Source organism: Planococcus citri, chromosome 3, assembly GCF_950023065.1.
Source record: "Planococcus citri chromosome 3, ihPlaCitr1.1, whole genome shotgun sequence".
NCBI classification, from domain to species: Eukaryota; Metazoa; Arthropoda; class Insecta; order Hemiptera; family Pseudococcidae; genus Planococcus; species Planococcus citri.
This window is the reverse complement of record NC_088679.1, coordinates 12,301,407-12,327,311: the sequence shown is the minus strand read 5'-3', so window position 1 is coordinate 12,327,311 and position 25,905 is coordinate 12,301,407. Positions and strand designations below refer to the sequence as shown.

At 32.4% G+C, this 25,905-nt stretch overlaps 1 protein-coding gene across 3 annotated transcripts in view; it reads right to left on the bottom strand.

The window, feature by feature from the left end:
- LOC135838371 (putative uncharacterized protein DDB_G0289263) overlaps positions 1-25,493 on the bottom strand; it is a 360,678-nt gene extending 335,185 nt beyond the window's left edge. For 2 of the 3 annotated variants that reach the window (XM_065353971.1, XM_065353970.1), the window contains exon 1: positions 24,789-25,491. The gene's annotated coding sequence lies outside the window, so the exon portion shown is untranslated. Of the gene's footprint in view, positions 1-24,788 lie in introns of all 3 variants that reach the window. The other variant, XM_065353973.1, reaches the window with a different exon arrangement.
- Between the last annotated feature and the right edge of the window lie 412 nt (positions 25,494-25,905).

Genomic DNA, 25,905 nt, shown 5'->3' with positions numbered 1-25,905 from the left:
TTCTTCAATGCTACTCTGCTCAATCATTGTGTCAACTCTGATCCATTCGAAAAATTTTAAAATTTTAAAATTTAATAGCAGCCAAGTATAGATGTTCCAAATTACTAACGTTTCCAGTAAATTTTGGACAATCCAGTTCTCAAGTAAATTTCACGTAGGTATAGGAGCCTTGAGAAAAATTATATTGGTACTCAAAGACTTATGAACTCCGCTCAACCAGTTTTTGAAAAATTTACCACACAGATACCTAGGTACATATTACATAACTAATATTCTAATTAGAATGAGCTGCTTAGTCAACTTTTGAAATAGCCGAAAGAAAATACATTTTTATGAAAGCAGTGAACTAATGTGGCCACTCAAAAGAAAAAAAATGTTGGCGACAAAGCTAGAAAAAATTATATAAAAAAGTGACAAGTCTAAGGCACACCCTATGTGACTATTTTCTCAAAATTATCCTTTGTTTTGCTGCATCACTTATGAAAGTAAGCAATTTTTTTCACAGAATTTGAAAAATTGTTCTTAACAAAATTAGAGAATACAAAATTTGTGTCAACTACCTACCTACTTACTTATGTATTTGCTGATGTTTCATGCAGTAGGTATACCTACTATTAGTTGTACCAACTCCAACCAAATCATTCAAAAAGTCAACGAAGTTTGAACTTCTAATAACAAAAGTAGGCATTCCAACTACTTACTTAGTTGAAAAAAAAAAAAACAATTCCAGCCAAAAATGTCAAATTTCAGAAACTGTTCATGTGTACATTATTGTTTGGTTTTCAAAAAATTTCAATTAGGTACCCTGGGCTAACGAACGTGGAGTAAAACTCAAAAAAATCTCAAGTGGGACTTCCTGGCAGTTTTAACTAATATGCATTGCAGAGATCACTTTTTTTTGGAAAATTTCATTTTGTTTTGTTGGAAACGAAGGATTTGAGTTTTTTTCAATACTTTCATTTTTCAAAATGATTTTTCTTCGAAAGCTCAACTGGGACAGGGTACCATTTTATACCCTTCAAAGCAATTTGTTTCCCCTATACATACATGGAAACCTATATAGAGAATCTTTAAAGGGTTAATATTAGCTTCTTTTTTTTTTAGAAATTGCATAATGAGAAATTAAAAGGGGGAGGCATGCCTGATGGCCAGGGCTCGGATTTTTATGCTGGAGCATATTTTTTGTATACATAGAGGATAGGGAATTTTTCAATTATCTCCACGATTCATGAAATTTCGAGTCAAATGAGCCTATTTTGTTAGAGCATATTTTGGCATATTTCACCATAAAAACATATTAAAGCATATTTTGGCATTTTTTAGGGAATATTTTACGTTTTTAGAGCATATTTTACGTTTTTAGCGGTTTTTAGGGAATATTTTGCCCAATTTCAAATTTTTGCATCAAATTACTATATTTTTGTAAAACTGGCAATAGCTCACTCGCACCTACTTATTTTTTTGTTCATTTTATTTTGTTTTTTATCCTTTAATAATGGAACTAGAATTACCTTTTTGTGATTTTAAAACGCTCTGTTTTGCATTTTTGTTTGTGAATTCTTGGTATTACACAACAATATTACTAAAATCGTATAGGAATTGATTTTTCCTGTAAAACGATACCCATATCGTTAGGGAAAAATTGAAAATATTTCGTACAATGTATGTAGCTAACGAACTAAGCAAGCAACTTTTTTCACTGGGTAGGTTTAAAAAACAGTTTTTAGAAAAATCAAAGAAAAGCATCTCAAAAATTACAAAATCCACGTTCTTCAATGCTGCTCTGCGCAATGGTTATGTCAAGTCTGAGCCATTCAAAAAATAACTGAAAAATTTTGAAATTCAACTGCTGAAGTAGATATTCCAAATCACTAAAATTTTCAGACAGTAAATTTTGGACAATCCAGTTTCCAAACAAATTATAGGAAAATCATACGGGTCCAGAAAAAGACGTTTTCGAAAAAATCAACTTTGTTCAGCGTTATACCTACTAAGACTTTGCCAAACCGGTTTTGCTAAAAATGGACCAGTTTCAAAAGATTTTATTTGAGATTCCGCGTCGACCTAGGCCGCAACCATCAAAATCCAAGACCACTTTTAGGGTTAGTGTCACCGGTTAGAAATTTTCAAATCCCCCTTTTATGTGTGCAAATTTGCGTTACGTATGTAGATATTTTAATCTCGAATACCTATTGCACGTGAATTATGGTGTCGGAAAATAACATTTGTGAAACAGGAGCAATATTATTTAGAATACCCACAGTGGAGTAAATTTTTTGGTCAATGTAGCCAATTTCGAAAAAACGAGAAAAATATTATAATTTTTCTTGGTTTTTTGTAATTGGTGAAAACTGACCGCTAAAAAAGTGGCACCACTGTATTTTCAAATAATTTCCTGGCTTCAGAAATTCCCAAGTGAGCATGAATAAGAACTTGATGAAAGAAATACCTTCGACCAAAAAATAATAAAAAACAAAAACAAAAATCTAGGCTGCCAAGAGAGTTGGTCGAAGGCATTTTCAATGCCAAGTTTTCATTTCTGCTCAAATTGGGAACTGCCAGATGACCTTTTTTTACTGTTGTAAATACCCACAAACAATTATTTTTCCTTAATAATTTTGAAAAAAAAAAACATTTTCAAAAAGTGCTATGAAAAATATTTTTTAGTAATGTTGTTGAATTATTTTTGAAAAAAAATTTTCAATTTACCTAGTTCATTTATTTTGTCAGCTTTTTCAAAATGATTATTCTTAAAAACTCGACTTCTTTGTGATTTGGCCAATTAGGCAAGGTACCCTGTTATACTTTTCAAAGCAATTTGTTTCCCCAATATGGGAACTTATAGAACCTCCAGAAAGATACAAATGTACAATGTACATATTTTAAAATTATAAAATTATTTTTCAGCGTTCAAAAACTCCCCTCCCCCTCACCACTGTACATCCCGGCGAGATCTATTAGATAGATTTTCCCAACCTAGAGCTAACGAAGTAAGTAAATTAAAATTTTAATCGATATTTATCTGAAACCTGCTACCAAATGATGACAATATATTTTTGGGAAGAATAATGTGGAGTAAAACTTGAAAAAATCTCAAGTGTAACTTTCTGGCAGTTTTAACTAATATGCATTGCAGAGACCTTTTTTTTTGAAAATTTTATTTTGTTTTGTTGGAAACGAAGGATTTGAGCTTTTTCAATACTTTCATTTTCCAAAATCATTTTTTTTTCGAAAGCTCAACTGGGGCATGGGTACTCTATTACACTCTTCAAAGCAACTTGTTTCCCTTATACATGGAAACCTAGTTTAGAAATTGCACAATAAGAAATTAAAGAGAGAGGGGGTACCATTTCAAAGTACTCCATGCTTGATGAGAATTCCAAGATGTGAAATTTGACATACGTACTTCATATCTACCTACTTCAAGACAAACGAAAAAGGTTCTTTGAGAAAAAATTTAAAAAGTTGGGCAGTTGGAAACAATAAATAAAGAGTAAGAAGAGTGACAACTGACTTATAGAATAAACAATAAACTGAAGAAACACACATAACGTACGTATGTTGATTGTTAGAACTTGAACCGCTCATTGCAAGAGGGTTTATGCGTTTGGCTGATGGGTCGCATCGATGTACCTACGAGTAAGAGACTTCATCTTAATTTGATTTAGCTATTGGTTGTTTTTAAATAGAAGTGAACTGAAAAATCATTGATTTTACTTTACAATAAAACATAATAACTTGGGGGCGACAGGAGCAAAATAACCATGATTTTTTTGAAAATGTCTCATTTTTGAGAGCCCATATCTCCGCTTGAAGACTATCTCCGGAGTTAAAATGTATTCTGAGTGACTTTGAACTCAAAGTGAAGGTTTATGCTGAATCTGGTCAAAATCCGTCCTTTTTTGTGGACAATTTACTTTCCTACATTGCTCTTTCTTTGAGACTCAAATTAAATTACGAGATAATATATGTACTCTTAATCAGGAAATTGAATAAATGGCATCAAAAGACGATGGAGAAAAAATTGAAAACATTTCGTACAATATATGTAACTAACGAAAATTGTCAAGAAGGTGCTCAATAAGCAACTACCAAAGTTGTTATATTGGTGCTGAAGTTGATTTTTGGTGCTTCCAAAGCAATTTAAAACTTGCATGGAGGCTTCGAAAGGGTCACATTGAGATTGTTTGAGAGAATGTTGATGAAAACTCTGGATAAGACGTTGATAAACTCTTTGGAAAAATAGAACACACAGCCAAGGAAAAAAAAGAACGTTAAGAGAGATCCCAAACCATGCAAAAATATTCATAAAGCCTATTCTCCATTAGATATAAAATCGCCACTAAGCAAGCAACTTTTTTCACTGGGTAGGTTTAAAAACGGTTTTCAGAAAAATCAAAGAAAATCATCTCAAAACTCACAAAATCCACGTTCTGCAATGCTGCTCTGCGCAATGATTGTGTCAACTACGAGCCATATTCGAGAAACTGAACATTCTACAGATCAGCAGACATTCCGAATCACTAAAATTTCCAGCAAGTAAATTTTGGACAATCCAGTTTCTAAAAAAAATCCACCTAGAAAGAGACGTTTTCGAAAAAAATCGACTTTATTCAGCGTTATACCTCCCAAGACTTCGCCAAACCAGTTTTGGTAAAAATGGACCACTTTCAAAAGATTCTATTTGAGATTCCGCGTCGACCTAGGCCGCTGCCATCAAAATCCAAGACACTCTTAGGGTTAGACTGAGCAGTTAGAAAGTTTCAAATTTTAATCTCGAATATTGCACGTGGATTATGGTATGCCAAAGCGTCAAAAAATAACATTTGTAAAACGGAAGCAATATTGTTTAGAATGCCTACAGTGATGTCAATTTTTGGTTAGTGTAACCAATTTCGAAAACACGAGGTAAATATCACAATTTTTCTTGGTTTTTGAAATCGGTGAAAACTGACTGCTAAAAAAAAACTGGCACCACTGTCGTATTTTCAAATAATTTCCTAGCTTCAGAAATGATTTCTTTCGATGTTTAGCCATAATTAAATGCGAAATACTTATTTAAGAGTAAAATATTTTCAAAACACGAATTTATCTAGGTACATTTATTTTGAAATGAGTGATTTGTAATTTTTAAACAGCTCATAAAATGTAGTAGAACTCTAAAAGTGGTCTTGGATTTTGACAGAACTGGCCTAGGTCGATGCAGAATCTCAATAATACTAGTGCCTATATTCTGGAACTTTCCCAAAACAGGCTGGATAAAGGACTAGAGCGAAAAACCCAATAAGTGATAGAAATATTTACAAAATATTGTTAAATACGAGTACCTGTGATGATTGCAAGAGAATTTTACTTGAGTTTTGATTGTCCATTTTCATACAATTTTTTCCTCATTTTGAGTTCCATTGGCAAAATCCCAAAAATTTGAACTTCTAAAGAAGAATCATTTTGGAAAATGGAAAGTTCTGAAAAAGCTCAAATCCTTCACTTCCAATAAAGTAAATGAACATAAATTGAAATTTTTTTTTCAGAAATAATTCAACGACATAAATTTAAAAATATTTTTCAAAAGCACTTTTTGAAAACATTTCTTAAAAATTGACAAGGAAAAAAAATTGTATTAACGATAGTAAAACAGGTCATCTGGTAATTCCCAGGTTGAGCAAAAATAAGAACTTGATAAAAGAAATGACTTTCGATCGAAAAATTAAAAAAAAAAAAAAAAAAAAAATCTAGGCCACCAAGGAGAGTTGGTCGAAGGCATTTTTATTGCCAAGTTTTCATTTCTGCTCAACTTGGGAACTGCCAGATGACCTTTTTTTTACTGTCTTAAATACCTACATACAATTTTTTTCCTTAATAATAATTTTGGAAAAATATTTTCAAAAAGTGCTTTTAAAAAATATTTTTTAGTAATAGGTAACTACTGTTGAATTATTTTTGAAAAAAATTTTCAATTTACTTAGTTCATTTATTTTGTCAGCTTTTTCAAAATGATTAATCTTAAAAAACTCGACTTCTTTGTGATTTGGTCAATTGGGCAAGGTACCATATTATACTTTTCAAAGCAATTTGTTTCCATAGAACCTCCAAAAAGACACAATGTACAATGTACATACTCGTATTTTAAAATTAGGTATGAAATTATTTTTCAGCGTTCGAAAACCTCCCCTCCCCCTCACCACTGTACATCCCGGCGAGATCTATTAGATAGATTTTCCCAACCTAGAGCTAACGAAGTAAGTAAATTAAAATTTTAATCGATATTTATCTGAAAACTGCTACCAAATGATGAGAATATATTTTCGAGAAGAATAATGTGGAGTAAAACTTGAAAAAATCTCAAGTGTAACTTTCTGGCAGTTTTAACTAATATGCCTTGCAGAGATCTTTTTTTTTGAAAATGTAATTTTGTTTTGTTGGAAACGAATGGATTTGAGCTTTTTCTATACTTTCATTTTCCAAAATGATTTTTTTTCGAAAGCTCAACTGGAGCAGGGTACCCATTTACACTCTTCAAAAGCAACTTGTTTCCCTTATACATGGAAACCTAGAGATTCTCCAAATGGTTATTATTGGTTTATTTTTTTAGAAATTGCACAATTAGAAATTAAAAGGGGGAAGGGATACCATTTCAAAGTACTCCATGCTTGATGAGAATTCCAAGATGTGTAGTTTGACTTACTTCATGTCTACCTATTTCAAGACAAACGAAAAAGGTTCTTTGAAAAAAAAATTGAAAAAGTTGGGCAGTTGGGAACAATAATAAATAAAGAGTAAGTACCTACCTACCTATAGTGACAACGTATAGATAATTAAACGATCCACAAATATGTTAGTACTGGAACGTTGAACCGCTCATTGCAAGAGGGCTTATGCGTTTGGCTGATGGGTTGCATCGATGTACCTTACCTAGATATTGGTTGTTTTTAAATAGAGATGAACTGAAAAATCATTGATTTTACTTTAAAATAAAACATGATAACTGGGTGGTGACAGGCGCAAAATGACCACGATTTTTTTGAAAAAATGTCTCATTAATGAGAACCCATATCTCCCTTTTAAGAGCATCTCCGGAGTTAAAATGTATTCTGAGTGACTTTCAACTCAAAGTAGAGGTATTTGCTGGATCTGGTCAAAATCCGTCCTTTTTTTGGACCATATCTTCTTTCCTAAATTGCTCTTTCTTTGAGGCTCAAATTAAATTACGAGATAGTATATGTACTCTTAACCAGGAAATTGAATAAATGGCATCAAAAGACGTTGTTGGAGAAAAAATTGAAAACATTTCGTACAATATATGTAACTAACGAAAATTGTCAAGAAGGTGCTCAATAAGCAACTACCAAAGTTGTTATACCTATTGGTGCTGAAGTTGATTTTTGGTGCTTCTAAAGCAATTTAAAACTTGCATGGAGGCTTCGAAAGGGTCACATTGAGATTGTTTGAGAGACTGTTGATGAAAACTCGGGATAAGACGTTGATAAACTCTTTGGAAAAATAGAACACACAGCCAAGGAAAAAAAAGAACGTTAAGAGAGATCCCAAACCCTGCAAAAATATTCATAAAGCCTATTCTCCATTATAAAATCGCCACTAAGCAAGCAACTTTTTTCATAGAGAATCTCCAAAGGGTTAATATTAGTTTGTTATTTAGAAATTGCACAATGAGAAATTAGAAAGAGAGAGAGGGGGTACCATTTCAAAGTACTCCATGCTTGATGAGAATTCCAAGATGTGAAATTTGACTTACTTCATCATATCTACCTATTTCAAGACAAACGAAAAAGGTTCTTTGAGAACAAAATTGAAAAAGTTGGGCAGTTGGAAACAATAAATAAAGAGTACCCAAGTAGAGTGACAACTGACTTATAGAATAAACAATAAACTGAATACCTACATATTTAACCACACATAGTAATTATGTTGATTGTTGGAACTTGAACCGCTCATTGCAAGAAGGTTAATGCATTTGGCGGATGGGTTGCATCGATGTACCTATCTAACTATATACATATTAGTTTGTTTTTAAATAGAAAATGAACTGAAAAATCATTGATTTTTCTTTACAATAAAACATAATTACTGGGTGGTGACAGGAGCTAAATAACCACAATATTTTTGAAAATGTCTAATTTTTGAGAGCCCATATCTCCGCTCCAAAAAGAATCTCCGGAGCTAAAATTTATTCTGAGTGACTTTCTACTCGAGTGCAGTGAAGGTTTCTGCTGAATCTGGTCAAAATCCGTCCTTCTTTTTGGACAATCCACCTTCCTACGAGTACATTAATTAAGAGATACTCTAAATCAGGAAATTGAATAAATGGCACCAAAAGATGGGAAAAATATTGAAAATATTTCGTACACTATATGTAGGTACCTACCTAACGATAATGGTCAAGAAGGTGTCCAATAATAAGCACCTAACAAAGCTGTTACGAGTATATTCGTGCTCACGTTTATTTTTAGTCCTTCCAGAGCGATTGAAAATTTCTTCAGAAATTTGACAACTCCATGTTGGCTCCGAAAGAGACACATTGAGATTGTTTGGGAGATACGTTGATGAAAACTCGGGATAAGACGTTGATAAACTCTCCGGAAAAACAAAACACACAGTCGAGAAAAAAAGAAACTTTGAGCGAGAACCTTACTCCAAAGACTAAAAAAGACAAAAGTTCACCAACCATTATAAGATCGCCGACAAGTAAGCAAGCAAGTTTTTTCACTAGGTATAAAAAACTGGTTTCAAAAAAATCAAAGAAAAGCATCTCAAAACGTACAAAATTCACGTTCTTCAATGCTGTTCTGCGCAGTGATTGTGTAAACTCCGAGCCATTCAAAAATTTGAAAAATTTTGAAATTCAACAGCTGAAGTAGATATTCCAAATCACGATCAGGAAGTAAATTTTGGACAATCCAGTTTCCAAAAAAAATTTAGAAAAATTATAGGTGTGGGTCCAGAAAAATACGTTTTCAAAAAAATCGACTTTGTTCAGCGTTATGATGCCTACCTAATTAGACTTCGCCAAACCAATTTTGGTAAAAATGGACCAGTTCCAAACATTTGTGAAATAGGAGCAATATTACTCGTATTTAAAATACATACCTACAGTGGCGTCAATTTTTTGACAAGTGTAGTCAATTTTTAAAAAACGAGAAAAATTTATGATTTTTCTGGGTTTTTTGAAATCGGTAAAAACCGACTGCTAAAAAACTGGCATCAATGTATTTTCAAAATATTTCCTAGCTTAAGAAATGATTTCATTCGATGTTTAGCCATAATTAAATGCGAAATACTTATCTAAGAGTAAAATATTTTAAAAACCCGAATTATAAGTATCTACTTTGAAATGAGAGATTTTCAATTTTTAAACAGCTCATAAAATGTAGTAGAACTCTAGAAGGGATGGTCTTGGATTTTGACAGCACTGGCCTAGGTCGATGCAGAATCTCAATAATACATACTAGGGCCTATCTTCTGGAACTTTCCCAAAACTGGCTGGATAAAGGACTAGAGCGAAAACCCCAATAATATGATAGAAGTGTTACCTAACATTGTTAAATACGTGTACCTATGTTGATTGAAAGAGAATTTTAGCTTGACTTTTGATTGTCCATTTTCATACAATTTTTTCCTGATTTTGAGTTCCATTGGCAAAATCCCAAAAATTTGAGCTTCTAAAGAAGAATCATTTTGGAAAATGAAAGTTCTGAAAAAGCTCAATTCCTTCACTTCCAAAAAGTAAAGGAATATAAATTGGATTTTTTTTTTCAAAAATAATTCAACGACATGATTTAAAAACATTTTTTAAAAGCACTTTTTGAAAACATTTCTTAAAAATTGATAAGGAAAAAAATTGTATTAACGATAGTAAAAAAGATCATCTCTGGCAATCCCCATATTCAGCAGAAGTAAGAACTTGATGAAAGAAATGCCTTTGACCAAAAAATTAAAAAGAAAACAAAAACAAAAATCTAGGCCACCAAGATAATTGGTCAAAGGCATTTTTATCGTCATGTTTTCATTTCTGCTCAACTGGAGAACTGCCAGATGACTTTTTTTTTTACTGCCGTGAATACCTACACACAATTTTTTTCCTTAATAATTTTGAAAAAAACATTTTCAAAAAGTGCTTTTGAAAAATATTTTTTAGTAGGTAATGTTGTTGAATTATTTTTGAAAAAAATTTTCAATTTACCTAGTTCATTTTATTATGTTCAAAATTAAAGATTTGAGCTTTTTCAAAATGATTACTCTTTAAAAACTCGACTTCTTTGTGATTTTGTCAATTGGGCGAGGTACCCTATTCTACTTTCAAAGCAATTTGTTTTCCCAATTATGGGAACCTAGAGAACCTCCAAAAAGAAACAATGTAGGTACAATGTTCAAATTTTAAAATTATAAAATTATTTTTCAGCGTTCGAAACCCCCCCCCCCCTCACCACTGTTAAACACGGCGAAATTCGTTAGATAGATTTTCTCGACCTAGAACTAACGGAGTAAGCAAATTAAAATTTTAATCGATATTTATCTGAAAATTGCTACCAAATGATGATGATATATTTTTGGGAAGAATAATGTGGAGTACAACTCGAAAAAATCTCAAGTGGGACTTTCTGTCAGTTTTAACTGATATGCATTACAGAGAACTTTTTTCTGTTGGAAAATTTCATTTTGTTTTGTTGGAAACGAAGGATTTGAGCTTTTTTAATACTTGCATTGTACAAAATGATTTTTCTTCAAAAGCTCAACTAGGGGAGGGTACCATTTTACACTCTTCAAAGCAATTTGTTTCCTCTATACAACATGGAAACCTATTTAATGAATCTCTAAAGGGTTACTATTAGTTTATTTTTTAGAAATCACACAATGAGAAATTAAAGGGGGTACCATATCAAAATACCCCATGCCTAATGAGAATTCCAAGATATGAAATTTGACATACTTTATAATATCTACCTATTTCAAGACAAACAAAAAAAGTTCTTTGAGAAAAAATTGAAAAAGTTGGGCAGTTGGAAACAATAAAAATAAAGAGTAAATAAAGCGACAACTGGTGTTAAACTGGTACATATTATGTTGGTACTTGAACCGCTCATTGCAAGAGGGTTTATGCGTTTGGCTGATGGGTTGCATCGATGTACCTTACCTAGATATTGGTTGTTTTTAAATAGAAATGAACTGAAAAATCATTGATTTTACTTTACAATAAAACATGATAACTGGGTGGCGACATGGAGCAAAATAACCACGATTTTTTTGAAAAAATGTCTAATTTTTGAGTGCTCCGCTTCGGACCGCTTCAAGAGCATCTCCGGAGCTAAAATATATTCATGAGTGACTTTCAACTCAAAGCGCAGTGAAGGTTTCTGCATAATCTGGTCAAATTCAGTCCTTTTTTTTAGACAATCTACTTTCCTACATTGGTCTTTCTTTGAGACTCAAATTAAATTACGAGATACTCTTGATCAGGAAATTGAATGAATGGCACCAAAAGATGGGGAAAAATTTGAAAATATTTCGTACAATTTATATGTACCCAACGAAAATGGTCGAGAAGGTGCCCAATAAGCAACTAACAAAGCTGTTATATTGGTGCTGAAGTTTATTTTTAGTCCTTCCAAAGAGATTAAAAATTTCTGGAAAAATGTGAAAACTCGTTGGAGGCTCCAGAAGGGTTGGAGATTTTTTGGGAGATACGATGATGAAAACTCCAGATAAGACGTTGATGAACTCCCCGGAAAAATAAAACACGGTCAAGAAGAAAAAAGTACGTTAAGAGAGAACCGCTCACCAACCAAAAAGGTATGACAATTTCTAATTCATAATAAAATCGCCACCAAGTAAGAAAGTTTTTTCCACTAGGATTGAAAAATGGTTTTCAGAAAAATCAGAGGGAAGCATCTCAAAACTTACAAAATCCATGGTCTTCAATGCTGCTCTGCGCAATGATTGTGTCAAATCCTCCAAACCATTCGAAAAATTGAAAAATTTTGAAGTTCAACAGCAAAAGTAGATATTCCAAACCACTAAAATTTCCAGTGATTTTGGACAATCCAGATTTCCAAAAAAATTCAACGCATGCCATTTAGGAAAATGATGTATTGTTTTATTGAACAACACATATACATAATTATGTTGATTGCAAAAGAGTTTTAGCTTGAGTTTTAATTGTCCATTTTTAAACAATTTTTTTATAATTTTGAGTTTACACACAATGCATAAAGAGGTAATTCAAGTGTATACTTATGAACGGGGAGGGGAAGCGTCCGCAGCTTCCACCTAAAGGGAAGATGTTTTGGAGGAGACAGGAGGATTATTGAAAAATGGCAAGTAGAAGGACATTAAATGTCCTTCTACTTGCCAATTTTAAGTATTGTTTCGCATAAACAAAATACTCAAGTACATGCAAAGGTGCAATCATGAAAGTAAGCAATTTTTTTCACAGATTTGAAAAAGTGTTCTCAACAAAATTAGTGAGTACAAAATCTTTGTCAACTACCTACCTACTTATTTTCTGCTATTTCATGCAGCAGGTACACTATTACAGGGTGCCCAAAAATATCGTGAACCCCTAAAAAAGTTTTCAGCTAAATGTTTCAGTTGATCACGGTGAATGATAATAATGATAGCACATGATTGTTTGCTAGACTGAGGTGATACTGATATCATTCCACCAATCATATGCATCTATTTCACATTGCCAACCTATATTTTTTGGTAAAAAACTTTCTTTGGGGTTGTCGATATTTCTGGGCACCTTGTAGTTGTGCCAACTCCAAACAAATCATTCAAAAAGCCAAAACAGTTTGAACTTCTAATAATAGCAAAAGTAGGTATTCCAACTAGTGGAAAAAAATCAATTCCAGCTAAAGATGTCAAATTTCAGAAACTGCTCAATGATTGTTTTAGTTTTCAAAAACTTTGAGGACTTGTGAAAAACATCAAAATTTAATCCAATTGAGAAAATGAAAAACCCACATAAGGATATATTTTTGGTCTCCAAAATCAATAGGTACTTAATTACCGTTTGGAAGTATTTGTCACGCTGCCAGTGAAATTTCTATGTTTTTAGTTTTTGAAAAATGCCATTCACATTATTCATTAGTCCCTCAGTAGCACAGAAGGCAGAGCCGCGGACCTTTGTAACATCAGTTCACAAGGTATATAGTTCGATCCCAACTATTATGGATACAAGCTTGATGTTGTGCATTATTTACAATCATTACACATCAAGTATGAAGGACCACCGCAGATTGCAGAAGGAGATTTAAGAAATCACACACCATTCTGTTAACAGAATAAAAAAGGTACCTAATTAAACTGATTTGAGCAGCAATAGAGACAATACTGAAGAACCAGCGTCTCTAAATTACCCAGCTAGCTCTAGGGTGCTCCTGTGGATGTCTTGAAGAAAGGAATGGGAAACTACTACACAGGAAGGAATGGGAATTACGCGACAGCTCAATAATAAATCAACATGTTAGCAAGCAAATAATAGGTACACATCAGATGATAGCTTGTATTCCCATTTTGGCATAATTATTATGATTACTAGTTTTGTAAATGTTAATTTCGAGGATCAGATTTTCATAACATCATCTCGTCCAGGTGGCATGTCGAGGTATCAGAAATAATGAGAAAATTTCGAAAATTTTTATTATCCTGGCTTATTTACAGACAGAAGATTGCTACTAAATAACTAATTGATAATTTTTCCATCATTATGATGAAAAAAAAACATAGTCGATGTAAATGTCGACGTCGACTATTGCTGTATGGGTGTGTTGATTGTAGGTAGGTATATGTATATAATATCTTGTAAAGGATAATGCGACTCAACGACGATGATTCATTAATCAATTATTCAATTACCTATATGTGATGAAAAATTCATGAATCGATTTAAAAATACCTACATATCAAGGTGATTGACGATCAGGGATGAAAAGCTAGCCGAAAGCTTAAAGCCGAAAGCTGAAAGCCGAGCAAATTTTCGCACTTAGCCAAAAGCTAAAAGTTTGCAAGTTTCATTTTTTACAAGCCAAAAGCTAGCCAAAAGTTTCATTTTTTTGGCTTTTTTCAAAGGCTTTTTTGCAGAATTGAATTCTCTAAATTCAGAAGATACAAAAAAATGAAAAAAATTTCATTCAATTTTATTTTAATACGATTTAGTGAAATGAAAAAAAAAGGAAATACTCGTAATTCTAGCAATGAATATTCTCCACTATCACTAATTATGAAATTAATGTACCTGATCTAATTTTTAATTCCCTTTTTTGTAAATTGATGGCGTACTAGCTAAAAGTTCAAAGTCGAAAGCTTAAAGCCAAAAGTTAAAAGCTAAAAGCTTAATTAAATATAGCTGAAAGCTGTTAAATTAAAAATATACGGGAAAGCCATTGGAAGCCGAAAGTTTGGCTAAAGCAAGCCTTAAAAATCGAGATAGCCGAAAGCTAAAGCCAAAAGTTTCAATTTTGAAATTTCATGCTAAAAGCCAAAAGCTGAAGTTTCATTTTAAGGCTTTTCATCCCTGTTGACGATTTTTGATTTTTTTAAAATTCATTGATGAAAGAAAACGATAAACCTATACCTAAATGAACCAAATAAATCTAATTAAAAAATTCGGTTTTCAAGTATAGGTACGAGTAGGTAACCAATTACTTTTGTAAAATAATATACTATCATTGATTATTCTATCAAAAAATGTGATTACTATCGATCATTTTGATGAAGGATATAAGCTATTTTCAAGAATTGAGTCATTTTTCTCAAATTAGCTTGGGTGATCTTAAAATGACTCTTCTTTTTAAGTCCATGCTCTCTTCCCACAGACACTTTGGGGGATATATATTCTCCTAGACGACTAATTACGACTCAAAATTGATCAACTAGGAGCCAAACTTATCACTTGACTGATTACTATAGTTGCTCATATTTTTTTTCATTTTTTAGCGTTGCTATTCACCATTTTCAAACAAATTTTCTTGATTATAATAATGTTTGATTTTATCCATCTTTCAGTGAGATTACTTTTGAAATACCCATAAGATTACCTACTCTCAAAAAAGTGAAATTTTACAGAAGAGTGATTTTATTTTTTTGTAAATGCTTGATTCAGTCATTTTCGTCAACTGATAATTAGATAAGTGTAAAGAGAATAGTTCGCAGCCATCGTCACTCGGCAGTGACCAAGATTATACCCAATATTGAGAGTGAAATGTACAAATTCCATTTTCCTGAAAAATGTTCCATTTTTATGATTATATTTTTGTTTTGGTTACTAACCAATAAAAAAATACACTTCTTGTGACTATTTCTATCTTAAAAAGGGTTCAAAAAACTATCGAAATTGTTTTTTAATACTTTAAAGTCAAGTATTAAGATATGGTTTTTACAAGATCAAGTATAGTGTACCTAATTCGAAATCTTATTATTCGTTGCAGGGTGTCATACAAACCGCAGAAATGCAAAAATATCAAAATCATTTTTTTTTCTGAGATGTAATCTTGTAACTTTGAAGGTGTGATGTTACTTGATTGTTCGCGATGTGAAAAATTGACTAAGTAGCCCACAAAAATTTCCTCTCTGAAAGTTTTAGGTACCAGGTAGTTTTCTAAATCGGCTGCGGTCATCTGAAATTAGCCTGTATCCTTATAATATAACCAACTCATCGTCAACCTGGCCTATTAAATAGCATGTATGCTTCATTCTCAAATGGGATCAACTTTTCCCTATGTAAGTACATTCTTCCTAAGCATTCTTGTTTTGTAAAAGTTTTCCCACTCAATACATTGTATGTAAGTATGTACTATGTACCTACATAATGTATAACCACATTCACAAAAACTCCAGCATGTATAGGTATTTGTAGAAAATGTAAAAGTGTACGAGATAGAAAGAGAGCCCACAGCTCGTAACAAAGATAGGAATAGGTTCATTTCACGTCAATCATATTTTGACGTTTACTTTATTAGTTTTTTATTGATTTAAAAACTAGGAACCTTTCTCAATGCATTGTAAAAACAATGCGACTAATAATTATCTACAATTACCTATACTTACTTAAGGCAGCAAACCCAACCGCAATATTTACCAAAGAAAAAAGTCAGGCTAGAGACCTATACTTGAAATAGTACATAGTCCATCGCAGTTAGGTGGTTTTAAATTATACAGACATATAACACTTTACAATGTAGGTATATGACCAGTAACAGCTCAAACTGAGGAAGAGTACATTCATAACATGTGTTTTATGAAGCAGATAAGTAAGTATAATCGCGTTATTATTAATTTTTTGTAAGACACAGCGGTCTGTTGAACTATAATAAAAGGTTAAAGAGCCGACCAAGCTATTGGTTTATTGATTGGTAACTTTATACGAGTTTAAGTGCGACGTGAATGCCCTTAAATTAATTGTAATTGTGTATTTAAACAGATTTAGTAAGTGGTCTCAGTTTATATTGTATCTGAGAGTAGAACGTGTGCCAGGTTATACTACATACATACTTATACGTAAGAAAGTAATGACGAAGCATCATGAGAATTATCATCTTCATTCTAACTAACGATGATGAGGATTCAAAGGAGCAAGTAAAAGAGTATGCAAAACCAAAAACAGCGTAAGAAAAAATGGTACCTACAGGTAAAGCGTTGTTCAAGTTTTTTTTATACTTCTTCGCTGAATGAAAACATGCAGCTGACGAATGAACAAGTTCAGGAAAAACTCGAAGTGATGAAATTTGACCTACCTATTTGAGAGCATTCATTCCATACCTTTACCTATCTGATCAACTTTCAAATGGCAAAAGAAATTATTAATATTCTTCAATTATTTCATAATTCTGGAAGCTCGAGTACAGCTCCCATGTTAAGATTCATGATATCGTTGTATTGAAGCTGTTATAAATTAGGTAATGGTTTTCCATTTACCACGCTATACCCTTTACTATAAAAATGTCTATGTAAATCGAACACTTTTCAATCTGTATCAAGTGGTTTGTTTTGTAATATTTGTATTCCACTTCCAATCAGAAGAAAGAAATAATGATCATACCTTAAGACACTTTTTTCTAGATTAAGTAACAATTTCGTAAGACATTATTGTAGGTTTATCTTCGCATTAGAACATCATAAATAAATCTGATCAAGCAAAGACTATATGACCGATGTCAACAGATTCTCTTCATTTTTGGAAGATAGTAGAGCCAATTTTTCAATCAGTGTTGCCAATATAAAATTGAGAAAAATGGCTAAAAGTTTTTCAATTTTTGAAATCGGCAATAATGACTAAAAAATGAGCACCGTTGCATTTCAAAATATTCGCTGAGTTTCAGAAATTATTTTTTCCCCGAAAATGCCCCTTTTAGAGGACCCAAATTTCCTCTTCAGGTACCTCTGGAGCTAAGATTTTTTTTTCAGAGTGCTTTTCAGCTCATAATGAGAGTCTCCGCTGAATTTGGTCAAAATCCTACCACAATTTTTTCCTACGATCCATTCTAATAATGTATGTACCTACTGCAGTCAATGCAAACCGTAAAAAGATGCAGATACTTCATGTATTAATATTATTAGATCAGTAAGGTATATTTTCACTGATGGCAAGAGAGGTTTTACTTCTTTTTCACTTCTTGATTTTTGTGCACTGGTTTTTCTATTTTTAAAAGCCAACAATAATGAAATTGTAATACTTTTTTTGAGCTCTATCTAGGGATTTTCAGGGTTAAAGGTTATTATTCTCTGTACAAATATCTCTCAAGTTTTTTCAGTCCGTTTTGACCTTAAAATTGGTTTTGAGAATTCTGATATCACCCCAAAGTCCACCACTTAAATACACGTTAACAAAAATAATATTTTCAAAAATATTTTTCAATAAATACTCCCTTTCTTTGAGATTTTCATCATTTGTCAATTGGTGCAACCCATTTGAATGATCAAAAAATTGCGTATCAACAACATTCTTCGCCCTATAGGAACAACCATATTTGATCGATTTTTTTTTTCGTCGCCATAATATGTACATATTTGGATTCAGCAAGTTAAATTAGCTCGATTTTTTTTTTTACTTTTTCGCGATGATTTTCGTAGCTGATTCAAATGTTTTTTTCTTCATTCTGAAATCTGCAATTTTCAATGAAAAATCTAGCCAAAGAATTGCACATTGAAAAATTCTTTGATTCACGCAGGAAGTCAACCTATCAAATACGTCGGACTCGAATTCAGTAAGTAAGCTATAGAAACTACGTCAAAATGCATTTTTTGCGATTATTCCTCACAATTTCTCAATATTTGACTTTTTGACCAGAGTTTTAGCAAGAAAAATAACAGATTTCAAAGTGAAAAAAAGAAATTTCGAAACACAACAAAAATCACAGTGAAAAGAAAGGAGTACGGAATAATTTAACTCTTTGAATTCAAATAATGACGATGAAAAATAATTTCGATCCAGTGAGGCAGTCCTTAAGGTGGAAATGATGTTAAAAAACATTCCTTTTTAACCATCTAAGTAGGTTTCAAACACTAAAAAAAGCTGAAAATCGCTATAAAAGTGAAAAAATATTTGCAAAATATGAACTGTTTGCTAAGGCATGGTTTAGGGCGCATAAAGGTCATCTTAAAAATTTAATTGAAACTCATTTTTCAAAGCTAATTATTGAACTTCTACTAACATGTCAAATTTCGAATCTACCATTTTAAGAAATAGGTATAGATAAGAGAAAAAAACTCACTTCGTAAGGTCATCCCCCCCCCCCCGGAAAATTGTGGAATTGCGCAAATGGGATCCGAAATTTATATTTTACTAGGTACCATCAAATTGGAAGCTACGAAAAAAGCAGCAAAAATCAGAAAAAACTCCAAATTCGAGTGACAGTATCACAAGTACATACATTTCTTTCAAAATTCAACAATACCTACGCAGTAAGTATTTTTTTTTTTGCAGAATGATTTTTTTTTGTAGGTACCTACTTGTTTGTATTTTTAATCAAAATAGTCTATTATACCTTTTCATTTTTATTAAACAAAGCAGTACCTATCAGAGATAGATATACCTCACTTGACAGAATGGCTAATGCGATAATTTTTGACATTTTAAAAGACATCTCGTCAAAAATTCATCAATCAGTGATACCAGTAATATCGCATCATTTGTTATGTATATTTTATTTTGTTTGGTTTGCGTTAAAATTGGAAATACCTAGATGGATACTTTTAAACTACCACAATATAAATAAGCAAAAACCATCATGTATAATGTAGGTAAACGCCAATTAACCTGTCATTTTTCTAATTACTTTTTTCAAGATTTAAAAATGTGGCGAGTCGAGCTACGTATAGGTACAAACCATGACAATTTTTTACACGTGCGTGCGATGTTTATAAATCGAAAGTGGGTTTGCTGTAATTAGTTATGCATAGAAAAAAGGTAGAAGTAGTAGGCTATATATGTTTGTTTACCTAGTTGAGCTGATGTAAGAAACGAAAGTTGTTAAGTGATCGAAGAGTCAAATAATACATATCCAAATCAATTATCTGTTAGGTAGGTAAAATCATTAGTTATAGGTAAAGTAATTACGTAGTAGGTATGTAAGAGATTATCAGAAAAACAAAAATGGGAAAAACTTCCATCAAATAATTATTATTTTCCTACATTATAGGTTCCCATATTCAACTCCTGTTTTTGCGAAAATTCAACCCAGGTACGTATTACTCACTAATATATAAAATGTGAAATGAAAATAGAATTTAAATAGGATAAAAGAGGACCCGAGAAAAAAAGAAAAAAAGTCCACTTGGTGATTTTCATTCGCTCGAGTTAATTTTAAATCTTATTTAGAATTTTTCAAGATTCCATTTCTGCAGTTGTTAATCCACATACAACCTCATCTAATGATTGGAGATGATCCTATTCAACAAATAATCCAACAAGCAATCAAAGCAGATGACAGCTACGTCGACACAATGAAATATATCTAATGATTTCGTAACACCAAGCATCACTATCAATCAACTAGAAATTGATATACAAAAAAACAGGATAAAAACTACGTACGGAGTATTGCTTTCAGTTGGAAACAGAGATCTAGTAGAACACGCAGCAGAAAATGAAATCACAATATTCCAGCGTCAAGTCATTGTAAATGGTTATTTTTCGCTCAGGTGTCTAAAATTGTAGTACATAATTATAAAAAGTCGTAAGGTTCACCACTCGCCAGAAACAACTTGTGATTGAACTTCAACTCAGAGATAAGAAAAAAGTCGAGTTTTTGATTTGAAGCAGCTAAAAATCAATCAAAGAATTTCCTTGCATGAGTCAGTAGTATCAATACCTACTTCCTCGTATGAAATTTGTGAATTGATAGAATGTCATTTTTTCAAATATACCTAAATTTGAAAAATGCTTATTATCGGGGGATTCAGAAAAACAATAGTTTTTTTTTTTTTAATTTGAAAAAGTTAGAAAATAACCATCTAATTCTAATCCTTAAACCGACTTCAATAGATGCACAGTAACCAGAGGCTCCAGTGTTTTATCGAGCCCTAAAAATATCACTTACCTGCACCTACTTTGACTGAAATTTCAGCTGCTGAAGTTCATGATTATATAGTGATGAGAAGGCAGGACAATTTGTTCCAAGTTTTATAACCTTCAAACTTTGATTCAAAACCTTCGAATACCTACCTAATGATTGGTAGGTAAAAATTGAAATAATGAATGCATTTTTATGAAAAGTTTCCTAATATGAAAACGTAAATTCGTAGAAACTTAAAATTGTAAATTTCAACTAGCAACATAACTACAGTTTTACAATCTCTGTCAAAGCACAAATGTACTTTTGGAAATCACTGAAAAAAGAACAGGTAAATGTAAGTGGTTATTTTTCAGTCAGGTGTCTAAACTGAAGTACATAATTAGCTATAAGAAGTCGTAAGGTTCAGCACTCGCCAGAAAAAACTTGGTTAATTTTCAGCTCAGAGAGGGAAAAAAGTAAGTTTTTGATTTGAAGCAGCTAAAAATCAATTAACGCGAATTTCCTTACAAAAGTAGGTATCGACTTACTTCCTCAAAAGAAATTTGTGAATTGGAAGAAATCACCATTTATCTTCTCACTATAAGACCTTTGGTAGGTAGGTTATTCTCTTTCCAATTTACCAAGTTTGTATTCCCGTTCTGAGAAAAAAATAGTAAAAAAATGTTTTTTCTAAAAAAAAAAAAAACTAGCCGCCTAAAATCAGATTAAACGTATTGTAATTTTTCTTGTTATTAAATAACTAACCATACCTACCTCCTTTTTTTTTTTAAATTTGAAAAATGCTGCCAGGTAACTGTGCAATTGAAACTATACCATTTTCAAAATTAAAATGAGTTTTTTTTTTTTAATATACTTGTAGCCTAAATTTGAAAAATGCTTATTATTGGATGATTTTTAAAAAATACTATTCCCCACAATTTGCTCTCGCTTCGGTAGAACATTCAATATTTTTTTTTTCAATTTGAAAAAGTGTGAGAAAATAACGAATTTTAATTATTCATTTTCTGAACGTGATTTTTTTTTTTTTGCAAAACAGTTCCTTTGAATTCCATTCATGGCACTTTCATTTTTCTAATTTTTTGGGGGTAATGAAGAAAGGGATAGAATGGATATTTTTACAGGAAAAATATGATCTGAGTGTTCCACATTTCAGAAAATGATCACCTAGTCCTCACTCCTTGAACTGTCGCTTCGACAAATTAACAGTAACCAGGGGCCCATGTTGAAGTGTTTTCTCGAACCCTAAAAACATCGTCTATCTTCACCTACTTTGACTGAAATTTCATCTGCTGAAGGTTCATGATTATGATGATGAGAATAAGATAGATAGGGCAACTTTTTCGAAGTTTCATAACTTTCGAACTTTGATTCAGAACCTTCGAATACCTACCTATAATTATTGGTAAAAAATTATATCTAATAATGAATGAATTTTCTTGGAAATTCATTTTTTAAAAATACTGACTCGTATCAGACCCACACAGACATCGCGAGGAAAATTATTCAATCGTCCATATAATTATGTAATTTTTATGAAAATTTTCCTAATGAAAATATAAAATCCTAAATTTCAACGAGCAACATAGGTATTAGTTTGAAATTGTTTCAAGTATTACTGTAAGTGGTTATTTTTCAGCCAGGTGTCTAAACTGAAGTACATAATTTAGGTAAGTATAAGAAGTCGTAACTTATTCGTAAGGTTCAGCACTCGCCAGAAAGAACTTGATTAATCTTCAATTCAGGGAGAGGGAAAAAGTCAAGTTTTTGATTTAAAGCAGCTAAAAATAAAGCAACGAATTTCTTCACAAAAGTATCGACCTACTTCCTCATAATGTTTGTGAATTAAAAGAAAGCACCATAACTTATAACATAATCAACTAAACATCTTTTTTTTAAACTTGCTCTCGCTTTGGCCGAACATTCAATAGCTTTTTTTTTCAACTTGAAAAGGTGAGAAAAAATAACGAATTTCAATTGAAAATTTTCTGAACTTGGATTTTTTTTGGAAGGCAGTTCGTTTGGATTCCTTCCATTCATGCACTTTCATTTTTCCACAGAGAATGCATATTATTTAAAGGAGAAAGATGATCTATTCGACATTTCAGGAAATTACCACCTCGTCCTCACCCCTTTGAACTGTCACTTTAACAAATTCAGAGTAACCAAAGACCTTTGTCGAAATATTTTATCGAGCCCTAAAAACATCGTGTATTCGCTCCTACTTCGATTGAAATTTCAAGGGCAATTTTTTCGAAGTTTCGACTTTCACACTTTGATTGAAAATCTTCGAATACCTACCTACCTAATTGTCAAAAAAAAAATTAAAAAAATGAATGAATTCTTTAAGAGATTCTTTTTTTAAAAATCCTGACTGGTATCAGACCCATAGAGACATCGCGAGGAGAATTCTTCAATCGTACACTGATTGTAAGTATAATTTTGATGAAAATTTTCCTAACGGTAGGTAAGGTAAATTTGTAGACACTTGAAATCTTAAATACATATTTCAACAACTATCAACGTACTTACATAACTGTAAGTATGGTTTGTAACTTTTTTAAGTAGGTATGTTCAAATATTCGTATTCATCTATCAAACAAATCGATGAAATTTTTCAAAATGTATCTAAATAAGAAACAACGGAAATGATTTCCCGAAAGTCAGTTGACGTGGATAGCGGAAAATGTGTAAGCAACCCATTCATAAAGTGCATTTTTAGTGTGAAAACTTTTCGCACAGTTTCAACTCCTTTTTTCAAAACCTGCACCATTTTGAATTAAATATCCAAATCTTTCTCCTAAAATTGAAATAAAAACTATTATAGCAATTAACAATCGGATTACAACTCATTTACACGACAGTCTCAAAATTATTTTCCCAGGTAGAAGGATTCATCAGCAAATAATTCACGAAAAAGTGTTGAAAATTCGCCAAAAATTAAAAACGATTTTACGAAGCTGAAAATAATCTATTTTAAACCCGTAAAAGTCATAAAAATATAACATGAAAAAGTCGCGAATTTTTTTGTTAAGACAACATTACCAAGGAAACTCGGTGAGGTCTACGTTTTGGGAACATGAACCCTTCTCCATCACAACATAGGGCTTCTTAGAGAATTTTTCTCCATAAAAACATGCAAAAATTGTACAAAAACTTGATGAAAATGTCACAAGTTTTATTACAAACGGAGGAAAAAATAATTTTGCATGAATAAGAATGAAAGTTCTCGAGAAGTGCTGATCGAGTGGAGTGTCCAAGTTCAATTCAAGTCGACGAATAAATTTAAAAAAATTGTCGATTTTCACGAAGTGTGCTGAAAAAGTGAAAATAAAGAATCTGAGACAAAAACGCTGATAGCCGAACCAAGAAAATTCTGCACAAGCCATGCAAATTGGGAAGTTTTTTTCTTTCATAATTTAATATCTAGGGAAGAGAAAACCATTCGCAAGATTTCTTCAATACATTTTCACTCGCGATTAAACATTTCAAATTAAGTACTCGTAGATAGTTAAGTACCTACAAAATTGAAGTGAGTGGTGAAAACGAGTCAGCTTTATTTTTTATTTTTTGCGGAAAATCGAGAAAAAAATGTTTCACGTTTCAAATTTCCGATAGCTTGAGATGAAATTTGGTATGGAGGGACTGCCCTTCAAAAACTTGAAACGTGAAACGTTTTTCTCGATTTTTCATGAAAAATGAAAAATACAGAGCTTTTGATTTTACCCCAATTTTTTCAATTACAATCACACACTTGTATAGCAGACAAGCCAAAAATAAATTTTCCAAACAGCCCCTAATTTCCCAAGTATAATCCCATCGATCGTATTATTTTATCTACCTACTTTATTTGAAAAAAAAATCCGCAAACAAATTACAAAACAAACGAATTCCTTCCTATCAAAATTATAACTCTTTTCTTCATCAACTTCTCCACAATTAACTCATTTTCAAATTCATTTTCCAGCCATTTAAGCCCACTCTACCATAGGTAGGTATAAATTACCAGCTAAGTACTTTAATTGCAATTATCAATGAACAGCTTCATAAACTGGACGATGATCGCTTTGATATAATTAATTTTCGTCATTAAACGCCCAATTAATTAGATACCTCATATACACATAGATATAGGTATACTTATAACAAACATCGTCCACTTCTAACGACGATGAGGAACGACGACGATTGATACACTGGGTTGAAAAAAAAAATCGCAACACGAACATGCAGTGCACAACTTAATCCAATTATCCTTACCTGATGATTCAATTCCATGCTTCGCCCAGACAGCCAATCAGCATGCCATTCTCCGCAAATTATCAACACTCGTGATCTGTCGAAACCAAAAAGCAAAATAAGTACGTCTCCAGCGCAGCAGAATACAACACCAACACACTCGTAAAAAATTTTCAAAATATCAAAAAAATAATAATTTTAAAATCTTATTCAAATTTCACAAACACGTCATTATTTCACCACAGCTCGATATATTCTCCAATAAAACAATTTTCGTTCGCATTTTTCTCGATCGCAATTTCAAAAAATTCTAAATTTCACTCGAATCGAAATCAAAACATACGAAAAATTACACCCAAAACACCTCCAAAAAAATTAATTTAAAAACACCACCAAACACTACATAGGGTAACTGGTCGCAGCAACGCACCAAGATTCGTAAATTTTTTTTCGCCCAGCTACAGAGCACGCGAGAGTATACCGGCGTTTCGAGAAAAATGTGCGACGACGTCGTCGAGGTGCGTGTGTGTGTAATAATTGCGACAAAATGCGATGCACCGCGAGTCTAGAGTTGCATTCGGTGCATAAAACTGCCTCCTTAGAGTAAAAGAGAGAGAGAAAAAAAATCAAAAGACGGAGACAGCGAGAGCGAGAGGCTGCAAGAGGGGGGCAACTCGGGGTACTCGCGAATGCAGAAAATCGGCGATCATTTATTAGAGATCATAGCGAGCTGGGTGCAGGGACAAGGGGGAGGGAGGGAGAGACTCGGCTGCATCGTCAGAAAGAGAGAAACAGAGAAGACTTCTATTTAGAAATGGGTAAAAAAAAAATATATACGCGTAATGCGTAACGTATCCCCAGCCCATAATATAGACGACCATGAGAGAGACAGAGATGGAAGGTGAGAGAGGAAAAAAATTCACAACAGAGAGATGTGAGACAGGCGCGGAGGAAAGAAAACAAAAATAAATGTAAAAGAAAAGATGCACTTTGGGTCAGTGTGTGCGTGTGTAAAACTCACAATCGTGTATTGTGTGAGGTAGGCAATGAGACGAAGAGGTGGACACAGGCTACTATAGAGTGTAGTATATACGAGAGTATATAAGAGAGAAAAAAAACAACAATAATACTACTACAG